At 40.7% G+C, this 23,855-nt stretch overlaps 1 long non-coding RNA gene across 1 annotated transcript in view; it reads right to left on the bottom strand.

Moving 5' to 3' along the window:
- Nucleotides 1-281: 281 nt before the first annotated feature.
- LOC138752815 (uncharacterized) overlaps nt 282-23,855 on the bottom strand; it is a 62,160-nt gene continuing 38,586 nt past the window's right edge. The window contains exons 2-4 of the long non-coding RNA XR_011350966.1: nt 4,296-4,530; nt 3,452-3,728; nt 282-792 (exon numbers count right to left, since the gene is read on the bottom strand). This is a non-coding gene — a long non-coding RNA (uncharacterized lncRNA). The remainder of the gene's footprint in view (nt 793-3,451; nt 3,729-4,295; nt 4,531-23,855) is intronic.

Here is a 23,855-nt window from a genome sequence, read left to right as displayed (position 1 = left end):
CAGAATCTCTTTTTCCCCATCCCTTGGTCTCCTTTCCTCCAGTACCCCCTTCCTTCCTTCCTCCTCCTACCAGAGAGCTATCCTCGACCTTCTCCCCATCACTTTGCAGCTTCTACCATCCCACCTGTTAGCCTGTGAATCCCTTCCCCATCTTTCTTCCTTTCCTCATCACCCCTTCCCATTACATTTTTATTCCGACATCTACACATTTTTCAGGATTCCTAACAAAGGGCTCAGGCTCAAAACCCAGAACACCTTTTACTTCACATGGATGCAACTTCATCTGCTGAGTTTCTCCAGCATATTTGTGTACTGTTCTACAATCACCCAGCCCTATTTAGGAAGTTTTCTCCAAATATTGCCAGTTACTCAATGACATCAACCCTATCCTCAAATCTCCTTCTCTGGATGATTAACTGGAAAGTTATCCAGTCAACCATGAATCATTTCCTGACTTCCCACAGTTTTCACTGTCTGTGATGCATAAGGCAAGAATGTGACGGATTGTTCTCCATTCGACAGCTGCAATGTCCAAAAAGCTAGGTATCAAAAATACGCATCTTTCTACTCTATTCATATTCATTCCATCACTAAAATATTCCATCATGCCTCACTACAATATTTTTTGACAGCAACTGCCAAAATCCGCCATCAGAAAATAGAAGATAAGAACACCATTACCTGCATATTTTTCTACAAGATGCTCTTCATCCTGACTGAGAAGCATTTCACTGTTTTGGAGTATTGTGTGCAGTTTCGGTCAATTAACCCACTGGACCAATATCAATAAAACTGAAAGAATGCAGAGAAGATTTACAAGATTAGATAGGGACTGATTAGGAGGAGTTAACATGGCTTTATGCACAATTGGGTCATGTTTAACCAATATCACAGGTATTTTTTTTTAAGTGGTTACCAGGATCGTTGATGAAGATGGGAGATGTGGTCCACATAGACTTGAAAGAGTCCTTTAACAAGGTCCTGCAGGGATCTTTAGTTGGCGTTCAGTGTTCAAGATGAGATAGTTAATTGGATTAGACTGCTTTGCAGGAGAATTGAAAGATCGGTAGGAGATGATTACTGTAACTCAGGGATAGGTGCTGAGTCCATTGTTATAGTCATCTAATCAATGATCTTCAGATGGAGAAATGAACTGCAAAATGGCAGATGGAATTTAATGTGGAAATGTGTGAGGTGTGCACTTTAGGTGAACTGACCAAAGTAAGGCATGCACAGTAGATGTCGGGCACTGAGGAGTGGAGTACAACAGAGGGATCTTGGATTACAGACACGCAATTCTCTGAAAGTAGCATCATAGACAGATATGATTGGGTGGCATGGTTAGTGTACTAGTTAGCGCAATGCCTTTACAGTACCATCAATCGGAATCCCATGCTGTCTGTAAGAAGTTTGTACATTCTCCTCATGTCTGTGTGGGTTTTCCCCAGGGGCTCTGGTTTCTTACCATCTTTCAAAACATACTAGGGTGTAGGTTAATTGAGAGTAAATTGGAGAGCACACACTCGTGGGCTGAAATGGCCTGTTACCATGCTGTTGGTCTAAATTTAAATTAAAAAAAATAATTTAAGAGGATTATAAATGGAGGTTTTGACTCATTGATGTTCATAAATCAAAATAATGACATTGTGAGTTGGGATATTACAATGAAGTTGTGCAAGTTGTAGGTGAGGTCAAATTTGGAGCACTGTGTGCAGCTTTGGTCACCAACCCACGAAAAAGAAATCAATAAGATTGAAAGAGTGCAGAGAAGATTTACAAGGATGTTGCTGGGATTTGAGGAACTGAATTGCAGGGAAAGGTTAAAGAGGTTAGGTCTTTATTTCCTGGATTGTTGAAGAATGAGGGAGATTTGTAGATACAGTACAACTTCGATTATCTTAAATCGAATTCTCCGAATTCATTTATCCAATTATTTTTTGGCGCCGAATTGACTGGGGGCTTCGGGGTTCTGACATGAGTAGGGCCTCAGTAGGGAGGTGTCGGTGATCGGCGATAGCCAGGAATTTTATTGGTGAGAATTAAACCATATTTTAACACTTAAAAGCCTTACCTTGTTGTTTGTTGTTGTTTAAACACTGTTACAAGTGATTTGCTGTTGCTACTGGGCTATTTTTAAAGAAAGGCAGGTTCTCTGAAAAAATTGTTTATCCAAAATGGTTGGGACTAGGCCCATGTCAGTTAATCATATAACTATATAACAGTTTATGGCATGGAAACATAATTGGAGTTCTACTATAAATGCAAGTGGGCATTTTCCACTAAGATTAGGTGAGACAAAAAACAAAAGGACATGGAAGTTGAAGTAAAGCAGTACAATATCAGCCAAATTTGTTTAAGACCTTAAGACATTGGAGCAGAAATAGGCTGGTCAGCCCATTGATTCTGCCCCACCATTTAAACATGAGCAAATCCATTTTTCCACTCACCCCCACCTCCGGGCCTTCTCCATTGATGCACTGGCTAATCAAGAACCTATCAATCTCTGTCTTCAATACACCCAGTGACCTGGCTGGCCTCCACAACTGCCTGTGGCGACAAATTCCACAGATTTACCACCCATCTGGCTGAAGAAATCTCTGCATCTCAGTCCTTAGTGGGCACCCTTCCATCCTGAAGTTGTACCTTCTTGTCCTAGACCCTGCCATCTTGCGAAACAATCTTTCTACATCTACTCTGTTCCTGCCTCTCAATATTCAAAATGATTCAATTAAATTTCTCCCCCCAGCCCCCATTTTCCTAAATTCCAGCGAGTACAGGCTAAGACTTATCGAGTGCTCCTCATAAGATAACACTTTAATTCACAGAAGGATCTTTGTGAACCTCCTCTGAGCCCTCTCCAATGTCAGCATATCCTTTCTTAAATGAGGAGCCTATAACTGCTACAGTACTACAAATGATGTCTCACAAATGTCTTATCAAGCCTCAACATAATATCCCTGCTCTTGTATTCTATTCCTTTTGAAATGATTGCCAGCATTACATTTGCCTTTATCATTATCGACTCAACATGCAAGTTCAGGGTATCCTCCTCAGGACTTCAAGATCATTTTGCCTCTGGGTATTTTTCAACTCCATTTAGAAAATAATCTGCCCGTTTATTTTTCTCTACTAAAGGTGCATAACCATACACTTTCCAACATTGGAATTCATTTGACCCTTCTTTGTCCGTTTTACCAATCCAAGTCCTTCTGCAGCTTCCTTGTTTCCTCAGCACTACTCGCTCCCCCACTTACTTTCATATCATCTGCTGTGTTAGCCTCCTGTGAGCCTTTGGCTTTTCAGAGCAAACCCTTTCTCTGACTACGTTGTGTATTAGGACTATAAAACAGCACAGGTGATCAAAGTTGTCTAAAATGTCCTCTGCAGATTGAGGACATTTGGTATAAATGCATAATTTAAAAAAAACAATTTTTGTGCATTTATGTAGCACCTTTTTGAACTTGTTGCTTTGTAGCCAACAGGTATGTGTGCAACATCATCACAGCTGTACTGTTTGGAACACTGCATCTTTATGTTAACCAAGCTATTCTTTTTGAGGAAGGTTGATTGAAGGATAACTATTGGCTCAGACACCAGGGAAGATTTCTCTCCTCTCCTTCACCATGGCACAATTTGGGTGTAGGTGTGCACGTGAATCAACGGAGCAAGTCTTCAGAACTGTGGAGTATGGTTTTCATGTATCAGGTGATCCTTGAACCTTGGAGGAGCTGGAACAGTACACATAGTTATCCAAGTTAGTGTCGAATAGTTAGTATCTGGAAATGAAAACATGTGATATGAAGAGATGAAAAAGAATGAGCAGAAATAAAAACTCCAAACTCTGGTCATGTGTTGTTTTGTACTCTAGCAGCTTATTGGGTGCGATGCGCACATGTCCTGTCATTACACAAGAGGCCTCAGTTTATCTAATTTTCCAATGAGGGTCCACCATATCTCTTGGACTTTTCCTTGCATTAATGGACACCATTGATTTTTTTAATTTTTAAAATTTAGGCATGCAGCATATGCCAATTTGGCCCATAGGTCCATCCCGTCCAATTTAAACGAATTAACCTACAGCCCCCGGTACATTTCAAACATATTGAGATCATGTCTTTTTAAACAATGGAATTTTGTTACTATTTTCTTTATGACAATTTGTCATTTGCTCAATGTGAATATTAATGAATATGAAATGCAATTGAAAATATGGTCTTAAAGTGTCTTTATTGTACTGTCATTAAGCATCTGTGTGAAACCATAAATGCCCAAGCAAAATATTCCTCCAAATTTACATTTAAATGTTCATCCATGCTTGGCTGGTTCAGTGAATTTAGCAGTTGAATAATGAGCACTTTATCCCTTTGGGTTGTCCTCTCACTTGATCTCCACTTTTATCAGTGGAACAGATGAATATTTAAAGTTCCTCTTTCTCTGAGAAACTGCCACTTAAATTGTTCCAATCAGACAGCATATTGCTTGATTCCAAGTTCCTTGCTAGCTAGGAAAATTTTCCACGGACCAAAAGATCTGAAAGAAATCGAGAAAGCAAGTTTATAACCTGAGATATTTATCACATATTCCTTGTGGATTTTTGTCCTGGAAAATATGCTTTGTATTTAGTATCTTGTATTGTGCACTGGAAAATAATGACGAATTGGCACTATTTCCAGACCATGGCGTCCGTGTATGTTCACAGTTCCTTGCGGTACCAGTTTAAGCATCTGTTAACCATTTGAAACTGAATTATTGATTGCATTTAAATTTAAAAAGAATATAAATTAAGTGAAAGCATGTACACATTACAAAAGGAATAATGCTGAGACCTTGCATTTGTGCAGCATCTTTATTGTTTTAGAACATTTCAGGCCCGTTCACCAGTGTTTGTTTAGATGCAACAATTAGATTGACTAATAAGAAGATAAATAGCTTAATGCTTGGTCACTGAGGCATATTTTAAAGAGTGGAGAGAGGCAGCAAGGTGAAAAACGTCCAGGAGGGAATTCTGCTTCTTAAAGATATTTTTCAGGCAAAAGAATTCAGGCACTGCCCAAAAGATCAGAATAGAGGAGCAATGGGGTGAAATAGCAAAGTAATAAGAATTTTTCAGCTATACCCAATGTAGGTCAACAGGGTAGAGCTGATGGACAAAAGGCACTAGAGAAAATTAAAAATAGAGGAAGGGAGTTTTGCTGAACATCAATTTATGAATCGGTGGAACATAGGAACAGCCAGTAAATTACCTTATTCCAGCAGTGGAGGGGCAGAGGCTAAGGTGGGTGTTGCTCAGATTTATGAGTGCATCCACCCCACTGTAGCACAAGACAATGTACTTTTATATTATGCCTTTAAATTACTACACTATCACAAATATCTTCAGAGAGGTATTATCATATTGGTCAAAACCAAAAGGCACATATTTAACTTTATTGACAAAAAAGAGGGGTAACATTAAAAAAAAATCTTCATCCAACAAATGATCATCACAAGGAATTCATTGATTGAAAGGTGATGGGAGCAGATTCATTGTCTATTTTAAAAGATAAAAGAAAATGGTATAATGTATAGAACATTGAACCATGCAACACAGTGCAACCCCCCCGCAATGCATTCCAGGTAATGGCTATTCTGTGGGGGAACAAAAACACTATTTCCTCTACTCACCTTGAATGGATATCAATGGCATTGGCCATTGCTGTCCTGGGGGAAAAAAAATAGTCGCTGCCTGTCCATCCTATCTATTGCCTTTTATAGTTTGAAATGCCTCTATTAAGTCGCCTTGCATCCTCCATAGCTCCAAAGAGAAAAGCCTTGGCTTACTCAATGTTTCTTCATAAGACATGTTCTCCAATCCAGGCAGCTTCTTGGTAAATCTTCTCAGCATCCTCTCCAATGTATCCACATCCTTCATGAAGCAACCAGAACTGCAGGTTCTTTAACTGTTACACAATGCTCCAAATGTGGTCTATCCACAGTTTTATAGAACTGAAACATTACCTCACAACTCTTGAACTCAATTCCCCCACACCACACCAGAGGGCTTCTTATCCACCTTGTTTGACAACCTTGAGGGATGCAGGGACTTGGACCTCAAGATCCACCTGTTCCTCCACAATGAAAATAATCCATCCATTAACCATGGACACTGTCTTCAAGTTTGGTCTTCCAAATTGTATCACTTCACCCCTTTTTTGGCTTGAACTCCATCTGCCACTTCTCTGCCTGACTGTGCATCTTGTCTAAATCCTGTTTTAACCTATAACATCCTTCTGCAGTTTCCACAACATTTCCAATCTTTGTGTCATTGTAGACCTACTGACTCATCCCCTCACTCCCTTGTCTGGGTCATTAAGAAAAATTGCAAAGAACAGGGGTCTCGGAACAGATCCCTGTGAAACACCACTAGTCACTGACCTCCAGGTGGAATATAGTCCATCTACCTTCTGCCTTCTGTGGGCAAGCCATTTCTGAATCCATGCAGCCATCTTTCCCTGGATCTGATACCTCATGACTTTTTACCATGGGGAACCTTGTCAAATGCTTTATTAAAATCCATATGCACCATACCACCTTCATCAATTTGCTTTGTAACACTTAAAAACCCAATGAAGTGTGATCAGCCCATCACAAAACAACACACATTATCCCTAATAAAATGATGCTTCCCTCATGCTCATAAATCCCGTCCATAAGAAAGCTCTTCAATAGTTTTCCCACTGCTGATATAAGACTCACTGGCCTATAATTTTCAGTACTCTCTCTTTTATCTTTCTTGAACAAGTGAATTACATTTTGCCATCTTCCAGTCTCTGGTACCACTCCTGTGTCCAGGGAGGATGTGAAGATAATCGTTAATGCCCCAACTCCTCTCACTTATAATAACATGCCTGGTCCTGAAGACATGTCTTTTTCAGAAGCTGGGATATTGCAAAATAATCAGAGAACAGGCCTGAAAGGCTGGTCCTTGCAGAGGTAAAGCATAGGTCTAAGAGGCTGAAATTTTAAAGTCAGCCTGTGCTGGGAATAAATCTGTGAATAAAGAATACAGCAGAGAACCACTGAACCAATTTAAAATACAAACAGTTTATTACTTTAACTATAGTAACACTAGCAGGAGAAAGGAAGTGAGATAGTACAGATTCTATCACCGATATAATTATGTGTTTATTGTAGTGTAGGATGCCTGTGATTGGCTGAGAGCATAGCCATGCCTGCTGGCAGGTCTTAAAGGGTTGCTTCCAGCCAGACCCAGATCATTCTGGACTGGTCGACCTACATGTGATAGGCTCCAGTCTTTTGTTAATAAAAGCCTTGGTTCAGATCAATTTGTCTTTGATTCTTTAGACGTGCACTATAAGGAGCACCTGGAAAAGTCTGATGACTCTTCTTTGGTGCTGAGTCCTTTCTCATCTTACTCAGTTTTCAGATGTAATTTATATAGTAAAATGGGACCAACATCTATGTGCGGTTCTATAAATTCTTGGCTCAAGATGTTCATTAATTTACACAAATTATTTACTAATTGGCAATTTAATTTTTCACTTCTCCTGTCATTCACAACTTTTTTGTTTAACCAAGTGCATTGAGAAACTTTCTGTTCCTGGTTATCTTAGCTTATCTTCCTGTCACAGTGAGATATTGTCAGCTGCAGTCCTTTCCCAAGATAGTCTTTTCTAGTCAGCTAGAAAAAGTCCTTATTAAAGTTCTACAATAAAGCTCTTTATTAAAGCATTAACACTTGATTAGCCTAATTAGTCCTCTTGGTACAGCAAGAGCCCCACAATTCTCTACAGCAAGACGTTCTCATGTGTTGATTTAATGATGCAATAATGATCAAATAAATTTTGAAGGTAAGCTGAGTCGGGAGTACTTGGTACAAATGAGCGCAGGTCTGATCACAATAAATTCATCACGGTTGTCATCTTGCAGCAGCAAGGAGTGGTGGAGAGATAGGTTCAGGGAGGAAAGTCAAGACAGGATCTCGGTGGCTGAAGGATTGACTATTTGTGACATAGATATTAAGCTTGGGGATGTGCATGAGTCGAGAGCAGAATTAATGCAGAATTTAGGGTGGCAGGGCTTACAGAGATAGCATAAAGGAACAATTTGGAAAAGGATGAAATTTTAAAATTGAGTTGCTGAAGTAGGAACCAAACTGAATTGTTAAGCACCATGGTGATGAAAGATTGAATGGGTGTTTGATAGAGTTAGGAAACAAGTAACTAACAGAGAAAGAAATGGCAAAGCCCAGCAAGAGATGGTTTCCATTAGTCTTGTGATAAAGGCATGGATGTGAATTTTTACAGAAGCTAGACAAGGCGAGATAGGAGTTAAACAATACTACAAAATGGAAAGGTTGTCCAAATAAATGATCAGCAGCTTATCTCAGAGTCGAATATGACAACTATAATTTTAAAGGTCAGGTATGTCCTCAAATATACTGTTATGAGACCATAAGACATAGGACCAGAAATAGGCTATTTAGCTTATCAAGTCTGCCCCGTCATTCAATCATGTGCTGTTCCCACACAGCCCTACTGCCTGGCTATCTCCCCATGACCTTTGATGCCCTACTAATCAAGAAACTATCAGTCTCTGTCTTAAATACACCCAACGATCTGGCCTCCACAACTGCCTGCGGCAACAAATTCCTCAGATTTACTCCCCTCTGGCTGAAGAAAGTCCTACACATTTCTGTTAGAAATGGATGCCATTTAATCCTGAGGTGGTGCTATCTTGTCTTCATCTCTCCTAGCATGGGAGAGTTCATGCTGCCCAATTGCATCCACTTACCCCACAACCCCCCTCCCCCATACGGTTTTGAATGGTAGGGGAAACCAGAGTCCCCATAGGAAACCCATGCAGACCTGGGAGAATGTGCAAACTCCTTAGAGATAGCACGGGTTTTGAACTCATGGCCCCAATTGCTGGTGCTGTAATACCATTGCACTAACTTCAACATCTACTCTGTCCATGCCTTTCAACATTTCAAATGTTTCAATAAGATCACACTCATTCTCCTAAATTTCCATGAGTACAGGCCAATTGTTGTCAAACACTCCTCATGTGATAACACTCTTTGAATCCTCTCCAATGCGAGCAAATCATTTCTTAAATGAGGAGCCCAGAACTGCTCACAATACTCCAAGTGAGGGTCTCACCAGTGTCTTATAAAGCCTCAACATCACATCCCTGCTCTTGTATTCTATTCCTCTTTAAATTCATGTCAGCATTGCATTTGCCTTCTTTACCACTGACTCATCATGTAAGCTTACCTTAAGGCTTTCCTTCACCAGGAAAAAAAGACTGCCTGTTTATTTTTCTACCAATGTGCTTGATTGTACACTTTCAGACATTGTATGTCATGTGCCACCTCTCTACCCATTCTCCTAATCAATCCAAGTTGTTCTGTAGCCTCCATTTATCCTCTAACTATCCAAAAGGTAGAGCCTTTACAGAATATCTGAAAATATTTCCTCTGTTTAGTATTTAGAAAATACAGTGTAAATATGTGGTCCTGGACCTTTAAGAGAAGTATCCTCACACGAAAGGCAGTGAATCGTTGGAATTCGCTATATGAATGTGTTAAAGCAGATGATTTGCTGAGTTTATACAAGAATGATGAGTTTTTGAATATGGAGGCAATATTAAGGGATAGGAAAATGTAACATAGTAAAAATCGGGCATAATTTTAATGTGCAAAAAAAAATGGGTGCGCTGGGCAATCTGGCTAAATTTTGCTTCTATTTCTTATGTTCTTGAACAATTTTCAGGATGAGCAGTTTTCAATTCTAGGGAATGGATTTTGTAGTGTGGGGGTGGGAGTGGTGGTGGTGAAATAGTATGGCCGCAGACTTTTAGCTTTAAGACATTTCTACTTGTCTAGCATTGGTTGATGAATAAGCAATTTAACATGAAAAGGGTGAATGTGTTAAAGTGGACTGTAGGTTTTTTGAAAACAAACACGAATACAGCTGCATAACCAAACTTTTAATCACTTTGCAAAGCGTAAGAACCCCAATACAGCAAGAAGCACTGCCAGAAGCAGCTAGTCTCTCCCCAAGAGATGCTGCATCATAGCTTACAAATCATATATTTTTTCCAGTCTGACCTCAAGATTTCTAGAACATTTGAACAGACTTCTCCATATAAGTAGATATAAAACAGAGGATTCTGTTGACACCATGGCTAAGTGAAAAACAAACACACAAATGCTGGAGAAACTCAGCAGGTCAAACAGTGCCTCTATGCAGCAAAGGTGAAGTTACATCACCAACGATGCGGGCTTGAGCCCTTCACCAAGGGCATTTGTGTGTTTTTTCTCCATAGAAAAATATATTTCTTTGAATTCTCTTGGGATTCATTAAGCAGGGTCGTGACCCTTGCCTAATGGTTGATAGTCTTCCACTCTCCTTACCAAATACAGAGAGAAAAGAGTGAAGATAGTTTCTCTCTTCCAGTCAACATTTTAAAACTTACATTCTCAAATGCATTGAGAGAATTACAGTTAATAAAAAGAGAGAACTGTCATTTTACACATGGGAAAATAGTTTGATGCTTTTGAAATTAAATTTAACTATGCAGCAAAATGCAATTGGCTTCTGAGAAGACTTGTAAATAATTAGAACAATGCAGCACATGAATAAGCCATTCACCTCTGTTAAGCTGTGATGTTCAAATACTCTTCTGGTTGTACATCAGAGCACACATCCCAGAGACATAGGACACATTCAAATTCACATACAGATAAAACCATTCCACTGTTGTGCTATAGCCTTGTCCCTCCACTTTGTCCTGACCCACCTAGAGAGCGACACCTCATACACCAAACTGCTGTTCCTTGACTTCAGCTTGGTGTTTAATACGATCTTTCACCAGAGGCTGGTGGAGAAGCTGCCCTCTCTGGGACAACACACCTCTTCTTAACGAGAGACCACAATCTGTTCAGAACTTCAAGCACCATCATGTTGAGCCCTGGAGCACCTTAGGGTTGTGTGCTCAGCCTCTTCCTGTTCCAAGTTTTCAGATGACATAACTGTAGTTGGCCTATTAGAGAAGAGGTCCATTGGAGCGCTTACATCCCTAACGTCGAAGTACTCGAGATGGCAGAGGTCGACAGCATCGAGTCCACGCTGCTGAAGATCCAGCTGCGCTGGATGGGTCACATCTCCAGAATGGAGGACCATCGCCTTCCCAAGATCGTGTTATATGGCGAGCTCTCCACTGGCCACCGTGACAGAGGTGCACCAAAGAAAAGGTACAAGGACTGCCTAAAGAAATCTCTTGGTGCCTGCCACATTGACCACCGCCAGTGGGCTGATAACGCCTCAAACCGTGCATCTTGGCGCCTCACAGTTCGGCGGGCAGCAACCTCCTTTGAAGAAGACTGCAGAGCCCACCTCACTGACAAAAGACAAAGGAGGAAAAACCCAACACCCAACCCCAACCAACCAATTTTCCCCTGCAACCGCTGCAACCGTGTCTGCCTGTCCCGCATCGGACTTGTCAGCCACAAACGAGCCTGCAGCTGACGTGGACTTTTTACCCCCTCCATAAATCTTCGTCCGCGAAGCCAAGCCAAAGATCTATAATTACTTAAACCTCTCATCTTATGCTTAGTGATGCAGAATCACATCAGATCTAAAAGCACATTCTAAAATTCTTATTTTTAAGAGCCCAACACGCAGAGGTCTTTTTTTGGGGCGACACCAATACATTTAAATCCCAAATGGGCTGAATTAGGCTGGCCCACCTGCCAGCCTAGAATTACTGCCCATGTTTTGCCAAAGCCTACAATTTCCTGGGCTGTTTTTGGACATCCCCATCCCAGAGTTTAGTGATAATACTGTAGAAGTCCAAAAGTCCAGATGGTAGAAATCTGGACCAACCATGAATCTGGATTTTTCAAATTTTCAATCTTTTGTGTGCACGATCACCACAAATTCATAGTAGCAAAAAGTGACCACTATTGTTGACTTTATTTTTCTTTAAAACTGCTCATTTTGCTAAATGAACCTTGCTGTATTTGGTAATGGATAAACCATCAAAATATATCTGTTCATCTCTTCTTTATTTCTCCTTAAATTTTAACTGCTCAATAATCTGGAATATTCAAAAATCTGGACCAATGCAATTCCCAAGTTGTCTGGATTTTAGGAATTCTACTGTATTTGGGTTAGTGAATGCCCCCTGGATAATAACACAGAGTTTCTATCCCTGAAACTAGCAAAGTAAGCCATAGGTCTTGCAAATTGTAAAAGCAGTCACTAACATCATAGGGAATTAAACAAGAAAGCCTGCAGCGCTCTGATTGGAGTTCACACAAAAATGCTGGAGAAACTCATCCAGTTGTGCAGCATTCTTTATATAGCAAAGATTTTTAAAAAATACATAACCCACAATAGGGGCCAGACCCCTTCATCAAGGTGTGCCTGAATAAAATGGTGGTGGGGAGGGGGGGGAAACGCAGGAGGAGGAGCACAGGGCCCACGTGGCCATAGGGTGCATATGGGTGGGAGGACACGAGGAAAATGTGATAGAGGGATGCTCTTTGAATGGAGAGGGAATAGCTGGAGGAAAGACATCAGATGGTCGGGGCGAATGGGAGTCAGGGGAGTGGCCTAACAGAAACTGGATTCTACTATTAAGATCAATGCAAATAATTAATAGAACTAAATTTTCAACCATCAGGTGAATTGCTAAAAAAAGAAAATCAAATTAATTCAAAATATTATAAGAAGCAGCAGCTTACCTTATTTACCTCCATAGAGCATTGCCTTGCCTTCTCCATGGATAACCGTCTGGCTCTGTGTAATGCTGGGGAATCACTGCAAGCTTGTAATCAGCCCAGTGTGGGGGTTGAACTGAAAACATCTATCTCTCAATAAGACTCTGAGTGATTTGCTGTACAGATGAATATCTGGGATTTGCTTTAGTTTAGGGCTACAATGGCAGTGTAGGTCCAAAATTCAAATTCATCCATGGAATTTAAATTAAATTAGCGATGTAGAATTTAAAAGACAGAACATCATGTCTAATAATGAACCTGAAACCACATAATTATAGTAAAAACTCACACAGCTTCCAGGCATCCTCCAAATAAAGGCATTTTTATAAAGTAAATTTAAATTTTATTTACAAACTGCTAGAAACCAATTCTGGTCATTGAAACCCATGGCACTCAAATACATTCGATTAACCAACAACCCTATATGTTTTAGAACAGGGGTTCCCAAACATTTTAGATCATCGACCCCTTCATGGACTACTTGATTCCTTATTGACATCCTTATTGGCTCTAGATGGGGGGGAGGGGGGGTGATGGCGCAGGTCAGGGAGGGGGAGAGTCAGCGTAGGGCTGTGGGGGGCACTACCAAATGTACAAAGAACACACACATCTTCGTTCTACAGTCAGTCCTTCCTCCCATTTGCTCTCAACTTATTCAAATACAACATGGTGGCCACCAAGGCCAGCTCTCATGAGCGGTTGTCCATCACTGCCATAGGTGCAATTTTCTGTTGATCTTTCCCTGTGTTCCACTGCAAAAGTTCAATCGACCCCCAGTGTTATTGACCCCCTGGCATTTATCAACCCCTTGTAAAGTCCCCTTAACCCCCAGGCATTGATATTGATAACTTTGGAGACTACTGGTTTAGAAGGTGCAAGGAAACCGAAGCACCCGCAGAAAATTCATGAAGGTTCTGGGAAGAATGTGAAGACTCCTTACAGTCAGTGCCGGGTACAAACCCGGTTTGCTGGAGCTGTAATAGCGTCATGCTAATGGCTATGCTAACTATAGCACTCTTCTCTGGTCTATCCGACCTGTGACTCCAGATCCACCAATTTGTTTGACTTTGAATTGGCCCTTGAAAACACCGACCCAGTTGAAGAATTACGACGTTGCTCAAGCAAAGAAAAGGTAAAACTGGATGGATCACTTGGGATTGACGGAGGCATTGAATTTAGACATGACAAACTCGATCTCAGCCCAAACAACTTTGCAAAGTCCTCCTCACACCTCAAGCAAAGAAAGGGTAAAACTGGATGGATCACTTGGGATTGACTGAGGCATTGAATTTAGACATGACATACTCGATCTCAGCCCAAACAACTTTGCAAAGTCCTCCTCACACACATCCAGAAGTTGTTGTCTAAATCTTGATATTATTCCCAGAGTCCAGTCAAATGATAGCCTGACATATTTGCATTTAGAATAATATCTAAATCCTGTGACAATCATTGGTCAGGCCACAAAAGAAGAATTATTGTGCATTCCTAGTCCTCATACTACAGGAAGGCATAATTGCATTGGAGTGTGTGCTCAGGAGATGTATTAGTGTGTTTCATAGTCATACAGCATGGAATTTGATGTTTTTGGCCCAACTTGCCTACATCAAAATGTCCCAACGACACCAGTCCCACATGACTGTGTTTGGACAATATCGCTCTAAACCAGGGGCGTAGCCAGGTTCTAACGTTAGGGAGAGTGAGCACTTAAAAAAGGTGCCACCACACCTACCAGATGGTAAGTCGGTGGTTAAACGGCAGGCCACACTGATTCTGCTTGGTGGCGTCGGACTGGTGACAGGAGGGCGGTGGCATTGGTGCCAGGTTTTTAAATGATTTTAAACTCATCATGCATTTTTTATTTTGTATTTAACATCAAAGTACAAGGAAATTAAGTAGGATACAATTTTAAAGGAAGTACAAAATTTGAAAGCCAAGGAGAAATAAATACCTTTGGACCTATTTCTCCCTAGATGCCAGGCCACTGCTCCTGAGCACATTCCTCAAATGCGGTGCCTTTTTTTGCACTGTTTTCTCACTGCTCAGTGTCATGTGATGCTGCAAACAGTGCAATGTGCTCAGGGGGAATGTACTACCCTGCACTACCAGGTATGCCTCTGCTCTAATGCCCTAAACATATGATATCCATGAATCCGCTAACTTTTTCTTAAAAGTTACGAGCGCCTCCTCCATACACACCATGATTTGTAAAAAATGAAATTGCCCCTCAGGTTCTTGTTAAATCTCTTTAATTTTCACCTTTAACTTATATTCTCTGGTTATCAATTCCTCGACTCAGGGGAATTGACTGTTCTCTCGATCTATTCTCCTCCTGATTAGGTATACCTCTGAGATCAATACTCATCCTCCCGTGCTCCAAGGAATAATGTCCTTGCGTACTCTTCCTATATCTCATGCCCCCGGAGACCTGGCAGGGTCCTTGTGAATTTCCTCTGCACCATCACCTTGGCAACACTATTCCTATGGCAGGGTGACCACAATCAGCGTGATAATATGAAATGGGGCCTCGCCAAGGTCTAGTACAACCGCAACGTAACTCATGTTTCATTCCCAATATCTATACTCGGTACTCTGTCTGTTGAAGGCCAATGTGCTGATAATCTTTTTGACCAACCTATCTAGCTGGGATGCCACTTTCAAGGTGCTAGCTTTCTATACTCCTAATCCCCACGTCCTCACTGCTTAACACAACAGTAATATAAAAGGAAAAACAACCAACTGAAAAACCTCACAAAGATAAGCGTATACAGAGCCGTTGTCATACCCACACTCCTGTTCGGCTCCGAATCATGGGTCATCTACCGGCACCACCTACGGCTCCTAGAACGCTTCCACCAGCGTTGTCTCCGCTCCATCCTCAACATCCATTGGAGCGCTTTCATCCCTAACGTCGAAGTACTCGAGATGGCAGAGGTCGACAGCATCGGGTCCACGCTGCTGAAGATCCAGCTGCGCTGGGTGGGTCACGTCTCCAGAATGGAGGACCATCGCCTTCCCAAGATCCTGTTATATGGCGAGCTCTCCACTGGCCACCGTGACAGAGGTGCACCAAAGAAAAGGTACAAGGACTGCCTAAAGAAATCTCTTGGTGCCTGCCACATTGACCACCGCCAGTGGGCTGATATCGCCTCAAACCGTGCATCTTGGCGCCTCACAGTTTGGCGGGCAGCAACCTCCTTTGAAGAAGACCGCAGAGCCCACCTCACTGACAAAAGGCAAAGGAGGAAAAACCCAACACCCAACCCCAACCAACCAATTTTCCCTTGCAACCGCTGCAATCGTGTCTGCCTGTCCCGCATCGGACTTGTCAGCCACAAACGAGCCTGCAGCTGACGTGGACTTTTTACCCCCTCCATAAATCTTCGTCCGCGAAGCCAAGTCAAAGAAGAATATAAAAGGATCAACAACAACAACACAAACCTTATTCATGCTGGACACTCAACATGTAACACCTCTGTAGTAAATTCCATCAGCCATTCCTCTGTCCTCCTGCTCAACCAATCAAGATCCTAGAATGGGATCTATCATGAAGAGCGATTGGATCAGATGAGTTTGCTTCCATTGAGATTGGAGGAAGTTGATGGGACACCCAATGGAGGTAGACAAAATGATGAAGTTTGTAGACAGATAAAAGGTATTCCATTATTGTCACGTAATACTACATTTAAAATGTAACATACGTGAAATTCTTTAACTTTCGTCAACCATAAGGCAGACAGAAAGTCGCCACTTTGGCCAGTTCCCCTCACAGAAACCTGGTTTTCCTGGGCAGTCTCCTTATGGTAACTGTGAACATTTATTAACTACCTGCCTTTTGCATTGATGATCTATTTTTAATTTAATGTATGTTATTGGAATTTTTCCAATTGAGGCTTGTAGCAAATTAGAATTTCAGTGCATCTGTATGTTGTACAGTGAATAGGACAATAAACATTTTCATCATTAATGTCAAACTTCTTGACATTTATTTAAATCCCTAATGAATTTCAAGAACAGAGTTGCAACTTTTGTAAAACTGCCTGCCTAGTCCATAGACATTTACCTCCCATTGATACCAGAAAGCCCCCTCTGTCATAGTGAGGAAGAATTCTGCCTCTACGATTCACTCGTGAGAACAGTGCAATGGGAAGGGCAAAAAGGTTCTGATGTGAAACACAAAGGTGTGCAAACGCTGTGATAGTAGTGAAAACACAGAAATGCTGGAGAAACTCAGCACGTCTCACAACGCCCATAGGAAGATGTTTCGAGATGGAGCCCGACGTTTCTGGTGCACACTTTTAGTTTATCAGGGCTATTGAGCTACAGGTTAATGTACAAATTTCTCATGTTCCTATTCAAGTTAAACATATAGACATCTATTTCTAGCACCATGGACTATTATCTGCGATGCAGTAATTCAAAATTTAAAATATACTTTGAATATAAATGAGACTCACCTGAATGCAAGGACATTCCTTGCTGCAGTTTTCAACACTCTATTTGTACAAACTTGCTTCCAGGCCCAGGAGTTTAATTTACAGTTGAGTTGATCACTTACTTTCTCTCAATGCATTTGTCCTCATTTGGGTTTTTATTTTGGTTTTATGGACTTTCTAATCTTACCATCAAATCTTGCGCAGATGGAAAATCAAATTTTGCGCAGATGGAAAATAAGTGAACAGTCCAATTATTGCCTTTCATCTGACCATTAATGCATGTAACATGACTTCTCTATTTTATACTTAGACATACAGGTCCTTCCAGCCCACAAGCCCATGCTGCCAAATACCCCAATTAACCTACAATCCCTGTATGTTTTGAAGGATGGGAGAAAACCGGAGCACTTGGAAGAAACCTGTGCAGACACGGGGAGAACGCACAACCTCCTGAAAGAAAGGACCAGGTCTAACAGTGCCATTCAGTGCTGTGATGTTCTGTTTTATGCAGTCTGATGAGGTCACATTGTTATTTTGAGTCCTGTATAAAATATACTCCTAAGCCAGTTACAAATTATTGAAGATATTTGATTTACCAAATTTTATCTGGCATGAAAAGCGATTGTTTATTTACACACATTAAAAATATAATTGCTGCAGTTTATCATCAAACATTAGACATCAGAAGCAATTACAGCTTGTCAACTTTTGGTTTAATGTAGGTATCAGGATGGAGCTATTGGGGAACTAATGAAATATTCATGCAGCAAATTCCATTTTTATAGGTCTTGTTCAAAAACCCTGCCTGAAGGTATAATGTTTATTTATGGTTAACATAAGTAACTTGGTCAGATTGTTACACAATTATTCTTGACATTGATATTTTCCTACCTGTAAATGTATATTAACTTCAATCTGAGTTTGGAAATGGGTGAGGGGAAATTCACTTTAAAGTGAGACAAAAACAGACTGATGAGAAACATACACAATTCCACATGTACAATCTTGTAGCTATTAGTCTGGTTGATTTTTGGAAACAGTGTCATCTCTGCAACTATACATATTTAATTCATGCAGAGATATTAACATATTTTTACTGCAAGAATGTATTTAAAAGAATTTATTACAATGAAAATGTCGATAGTGGTATTAGCTTAAGTGGTGCAACAGACTGTATTTAATGGATGGCAGTGGAATCTTTGTACAGAAAACAACTTTAAAAATTGTGGATCAAACCGTTATTAAATTGCACAACATTCCACGAGCAAGTAATTCATAGGTTTTTGACCACAAGTTTATTGAAACTATTTCAATAAATAGGTAATGGATTTGTCGATTATGTTTAAAATTAGTAAATATGTTACCATTCACTATTTTTTCAAATGTTTATTCAAAGCAACAACAACAAAATGACAAGACACGAAAAATACATAGAACTACATCTAAAACCACCATTAACATTCTTGGAAATTCACTTAAAGTAGTAAATGCACTCACCTGGTCTCACCTGGTGTGACAGAATATGTTCTGTTTGTGTTGTATATATGTATGATTTTGGGGGATAAACAGTGGCAGGTTTTTTTAGTGTAGGTCATATACAAACATTTCAAAGCAGATCTAATTTAAAATACAAGAGCTCTGCTCAAGCCAGACAGGCTGGCTCCGAATACTTTTGCAAAATCTTTGGGGAGTGCCCAAGGGACTTCACTAATGGATTGTTGTTTTGAAAAGCAATAGATGAAAGAACTCATTGGAACCAAGTCTTTCTGAATGCTACTTGCTGTTCTAAGAGGATCATGTGGTTTTGCAAGCAGAGCGAGTCAAACAGGCTTTTTCTCTGAGTGAGTGAAAGAGACAGAGAGACAGAGAGAGGCAGTACTAGAGTTCAGCAGCAGCAGCTGGGACTGGAACAGGACAAGCTAGCAAGCTAGTGGAAAACCCCATTTTGAAGATGGGTTTTGAGTGCTTAGTTCAGCCTGGTCAAAACCCTTTTGGTCCATACAAGAGGAGAGGACTGGCTGCCTAATGTTTCATTTGAAATAAGGGAAACAAAAAGGAAATCTGTGGTGAACTGAAAGAAAGAGTTTATCATCTGGAAATGGGTTAGGGTTAGGAACCCTGATGGGGCACATTTAAGCAGCAAGACACTGTCGTGGCTGATTAAAAGGAATCAGTTTTGTGGGTGTCTGGCAAACAACAAATCACTCTCTGAAAACTGACAAGAACCTTCCTGAGCAGTAACCATTTACCTTTCAAGCACCAGTGAAATTCATTAAATGTTAAACTCTATGCACAGTATAAGAATTGCCTGCAACCAGTGAACTTAAAGGAATGAGAAGTGAGATTGGACTGTGAATCAAAGAACTTTTCTGAACTCACATACACATTACTTATACCTGTGCTTAGAATTAGAACGGGGTTAAGTTAGGTTAAGTAAGTTAATAATAATAAGATAAAGTTTGATCCTGTTTTCATGTTTAAAGATAATTAAAAGCAACTTTTGTTTAAGTAACCATCTGTCTTGGTGAATTTCTTTTGCTGCTGGGTTTTGAGGTCCTCTGGGCTCATAACACTTGGTCCCTAAACTGCTTCATGCTGATCAAAAAATTGCAACAGCACCTTTATTTTCTGCAGGGCATGAAGAAAGTACACCTCTGTCCCAGGATATTTACTGTTGTAATAGTGAGAGCATACTTACCTATCGCATCTCAGTGTGGAATAGCAATTGTCACTTCAGTGGATGATGAAAACTGCCCAGTGGATTATCGGCATTCAATTGCCCACCATTGAGAACATCTATCAGGAACACTGTCTGGGCGGGGTGAAGAGCATCATCAAGGATGCATCTCACATTAAATATGGACTTTTAACTCTCCTTCTATCCAGTAGGTGCAACAGGAGCCTTCACCCTTGAACCAGCAGGCTCAAGAAGAGGCTTTTTTTCTCCCCAAGGCTGTGACCCAACTGAACCTTAAATCACGGCACTGAGTGGAACTGCACTCACATGGTACTGTCAGTACTTTTATAATTGTTTGCTTGCTGAATGTCCTTGTTTTTATTCACACATTGTTCTTTGTATAAAGCACTATTTTTTTTAATCTTCTGGTAAGATGCTAATTGTATTTCATTGGCTTTGTAATTTACTTGGCACAATGACAATAAATTTGAATTTAATCTAAATTACCACTGTCGCTCTGCCACACACTATTCAGATTTGCAAATTAAAATCATATTATCACTGTCCAAGATGCATTCGATCCTGTGTGTGTGTGTGGGGGGGGGGGGAGGGGGGCACTGTTACTGGAACTCTGCCACTGTCCCCTGAGATACACCCATTCTAATGCAGCACATGTCTGCTTGTAGCCCTGAAAGAGGGGAAAGTAGTCAGTTTGCCCTGAATCCTTGACTGCCCACTGCCTTGACATAGAGCCAGCTTGGCCAGGCCTGGCCCAGCAACAACCCCACAAGGAAATCATCCGTGCTCTCGACACCCTCTCCCCAAAACACCCACCCACACACACACACACACACACACACACACACACACACACACACACACACACACACACACACACACACACACACACACACACACACACACACACACACACACACAGAGTGAACAGCTGATTTATTCTGTTGCCTGAAATTGAACCAATTAAAATTGACAGGGCACATCCAGTTTGAATCTTTGAAAATCCCACCAATAGTTTTCAATAGGCTGGTGCTTATGGGATTTTCAAATTGTAAGTTGTCTGAACAACTATAGAAACAACAAAGAGGATCGATGAGGGCAGGGTGGTAGAGGTTGTACAGATAGGCTTTAACAGGGTTTTTGACAAGATTCTGCAAGGTGAACTTGTTTGAAGGTTGAGATTTGATAGGATCCAGGGTGAGCAAGACAGTTGGATAAAAAAACTAATTTAGTTAGTTTAGAGGTGTGCAGGCAGATGGGATTAGTTTAAATTGGCATCATGGTCGGCGCAAACCTTGTGGCCCAAAGATTCTATGCTGCATGGATCAATGTTTTTCTGGATGCTGTCAAAATTATTGGAACATGGCTACTAAGTGAGCTGATGCTTGGCTATCATCAGGCGGCATCTATGGAGAGAGGAAAATGGAGGTGACTCTCCAGGTGGGTCAATTTTCATCAAATAAAATCAACCCTGAATGTGGCACGAGGCGGTGGTGTTTACTGAGAGAAGGTGGTGAAGGCTTGTTAATTGCAGATAATCTGCCTGAGGCAGACGTGTGGAAAGAAAATAATGAAAATATAGTTGGTAGAATGAATAAAAAGAGGACAATGCTGAAATCACGAGTAACAAAACCTACAATAGCAAACTAATTCGGATGGAGGAAATGGAAATAAAAAGAGGAGATTTGGAATTGGTCAGCAGGTCAGGCAAGGATTAAAAATGGTGAAATTGGAGCATTTCCAACATTCTTTTATTAATTGTAGATTTCAGCAGGACTCCATCAAGTCACTGATACATATCTTGCAAGCTAGAGGCCAACGGGAGCTGGCTTCATCAGCAAAAACGACGACTTGGCTTACAGAGAGAGATGGGAGACTCCTGAAATGATGTGAGAAGGATAACCTGAATCTCAATGTGGATAAGCCAAAGGAGATGATTGTTGACCTCAGGTGGATGGAGACTGCCGAATGACTTTTATTTTATATGTACTATGTATGTGTATTGTATGCTCTCTGTGTTATGTCTTTGCACTGCTCACATGGGTGTTTTGCACTGCTCTGCACCGTGGACTGGAGAACGCTGTTTCATTGATTTGCACTCATACTACTGGGTGACAAATAAACTTGAACTTCACTTAAAACTATAATCTTCAATATAAATTGGAATCATTTCACATTCTTCGTTCTGTTGGGCAAGATCAGAGAGCACAAAGTACCGTAGCGTGCATATAAATGATGGCCGATCTTGGACCCACAACACCTTATTAGTCAGGAAGGTGCCTACACTTCCAAAGGAGGTTGAGGAGGGTAAGGCTACTGGCCCCCATCTTACTAACTTTTTACAGGGGCACAATTGTGAATGCTGCATCAATGTGTGGTATGGTAGCTGCAATCAGACAAAAAACACCTGAGAAGATCACTGGGGTGATCAATACATTTCCTGTATTGATGACAGAATCTTTGACCCACTGCCATCAAGAAGGAGATACAAGACCATCAAAATCAGGGCTGCAAGGCTAGGAAATAACTTTTTCCTGAAAGATGTGAGATTGAACAGTATCCTGTACCAAGTAAATAATCCCAAAATATCCATATGTTTATTTTAAATTATTTCCATAAATATATGATTATTATGTACTGTATAGGTGTACACACTGTGATCCAGAGAAACACTGTTCCATTAGGTGGCATGTGTACCGTCAGATGATGATGAACTTGAACTTATAAACAGTGGCCTTTGGCTTTCAGCATATGAGCCCCATGGGCCAAATGTAACAAATGGGTTGACCCTAGAATGCCAATATGATCAATGTGGACTAATTGGTCTGAAGAGCCTGTTCATGGTTGTATAGCTCTTCAGAGTTGCCCTCGCTAGCTTACTTGTTTAATTATAGAGCATAAGTACCTATTTGGAAATGACCAACTGGTGAGGCTTCAGAAGGATCAGAATCTCTGATGAATTGTCCATTCTCACATACCTTCTCTAGTATGTGAGAAGGTCCTTTAAGGCAGAAAAACAGAATATATTTAGCTGTGGCAAAATCCAAATTTTGACAGTCACACAATGCAGCTTTACATCATTTGGTTATTGATGAATTAGAACTAGAATGGGTCCTTTTACGATATTAATCATTCTATCACAATCCAAAATGAATGAATGAATTTCATCTGCAATCCAAGTTTTCAGGTTGCAGAGTTGACTTCTAAGTTTTTCCCCATACTATTTCACAATCCCCTCCCCATGACTCAGCCCTTGATTCCAATTTATATTGAAGATTATAGTTTTAAGTGAAGTTCAAGTTTATTTGTCACCCAGTTGTACGAGTGCAAATCAATGAAACAGCATTCTCCAGTCTGCGGTGCAGAGCAGAGCAAAACACCCATGTGAGCAGTGCAAAGACATAACACACATAACATACAATACACATACATAGTATATATAAAATAAAAGTTGTTAATAGATAGTAGAGTCATTCGGCAGTCTCCATTTCTGCTATTGATGACAGTATCTTTGACCCACTACAATCAAGAAGGAGGTCCAAGAGCATCAAAATCAGGGCAAGATGTGAGATTGAACAGTATCCTGTACCTAGTAAATAATCCTGTGGGAAGAAGCTGTACCTCAGCCTAGTGATTCTGTCTCTGAAACTTCTCTATCTTTCTCCATAGGGGAGCAGCTGGAAGATACCATGGGTGAGGTGGTAGTTATTATGGGCAGTCTCCGGGTTATGAACGGCCTGGGTTATGAATAACTCGTACTTACAAACGGGCTGTTTCCCAATTTGTCCATAATTTGCGTGTTACATCATAAACGCTAAATAGGAACCATAAGTACATGTTCTGCCTTACGTACAAATTTGGCTTATGGACAGAGCCAGGTAACGCAACTCATTCGTAACCTGGCGATTACCTGTATACTTTCCCATCCTTCCCAATA

Source organism: Narcine bancroftii, chromosome 2, assembly GCF_036971445.1.
Source record: "Narcine bancroftii isolate sNarBan1 chromosome 2, sNarBan1.hap1, whole genome shotgun sequence".
Taxonomy (NCBI): Eukaryota; Metazoa; Chordata; class Chondrichthyes; order Torpediniformes; family Narcinidae; genus Narcine; species Narcine bancroftii.
The sequence above is the reverse complement of the archived record's forward strand: the minus strand, read 5'-3'. Positions and strand labels throughout refer to the sequence as shown.